Source organism: Buceros rhinoceros, unplaced genomic scaffold (genome assembly GCF_000710305.1).
Source record: "Buceros rhinoceros silvestris isolate BGI_N320 unplaced genomic scaffold, ASM71030v1 scaffold19366, whole genome shotgun sequence".
Taxonomy (NCBI): domain Eukaryota; kingdom Metazoa; phylum Chordata; class Aves; order Bucerotiformes; family Bucerotidae; genus Buceros; species Buceros rhinoceros.
The window spans coordinates 86,272-87,581 of NW_010418376.1; the positions used below are offsets into that span (position 1 = coordinate 86,272).

Below are 1,310 nucleotides of genomic sequence, written 5' to 3' on the forward strand. Positions count from 1 at the left end.
AAAAAATCCCAGGACTAAGCTTTTTAAAAAGTTCTTGCACCATGGGATACTTTTTGTCTTTTCCAGCTTACTATACAGCAGACAAAACAACAAAAACCTAATGACAACAGAACTGGTCAAAGTTCAGCTGGCAGCATCTCCAACTGACAATGCCAGAAGGGGTTGAATCCATGCAATAGCATGCATTTTATTTTAGTCTGCCACACATAAGGAGAAATTCTCCTAGAACACAGAAGAGTAAAAGTTCAAAACCACACGTTGAACTAGAATCCGAAGTCCATCCTTAGTCTACAGAAGGCGCTAATTGTACCATTATGGAAAACAAGGCAAGACTGGGACTCCAGCTAACCAGATTTCACTTGTTCAAAATTACACAATATAGCACTTTATCCTCAAAGCAACAGACAGCCAAAGTTCATGAAAAGGTACTTTTTTCACCTGAAGATCATTAAAGAATAGTCTTCCCTAGTTCTCAATTTAAATCTCAACAAAAAACCAGAAGAAAATGTTGTATAGTGAAACAGGCTTAACAATGTATTACAAACAACGCATTACGAACAAACTTGGAAAGAAGAGCTGCAGTGATACTGAAATTGGATTCCCAATGCCTTTCATAGTTAAGCTTTCTAAACAATTTCAACTCATAAGTTTCAAAAATTAAATGTGAAACATTTATTTTCAGTTTCTCATTTCTCATTGTTGCAAGTTTTTAAACTAAACGATTTTTTTTTTAAACTGGTAAGAAAGCCCTGGTGTTGTTATGTCACCAGAGAAGTATATACCATGAATGCTCAGATTGCTACTTAGAGCAGGTTTGTCTTTTGGATGGTTTTCAACATTTAATTTTGACATATTAACTTTTCCACAGCATTATGTCCAAGGAATTTTTTTTTTTAAATTAGAGCTTGTATTTGGATTAGATTTTAGGTAATCCCAATGTTACTAGTAAAAGTATTCTTGGCCAGTACATAATTACTCACATATATGTATTTGCAAAGAAGTACTCCTTTAGTAATTATTGTATTACCTGAATAAATGGTTTTCCCATCTATTAGCATTGCTAACATTTGTATTTTACACAGCTTTTATCTTTTGCTGCAGTAGGTTTAAAGAACAAATTTTAAAGATATGTAATTCTTAAAGAGCATTTAATAGTTTCAACTCATGTATATAAATCTCATGCATTTATTTTGTAAATTCTTAAACATCCACTAAACTATTCTTTAAACTTTTTTACTTATTGTAAAATGCAGAGCTATATAGACAAATACCTATGCTAAAATGTTTAAGTGAAAAAAGTGAAAAGAAAT

At 32.0% G+C, this 1,310-nt stretch overlaps 1 protein-coding gene across 1 annotated transcript in view; it reads right to left on the minus strand.

Moving 5' to 3' along the window:
* Positions 1-271, minus strand: part of PTBP2 (polypyrimidine tract binding protein 2) — a 26,727-nt gene extending 26,456 nt beyond the window's left edge. Inside the window, exon 1 of the mRNA XM_010138523.1 lies at positions 256-271. The gene's annotated coding sequence lies outside the window, so the exon portion shown is untranslated. The remainder of the gene's footprint in view (positions 1-255) is intronic.
* Positions 272-1,310: the final 1,039 nt, after the last annotated feature.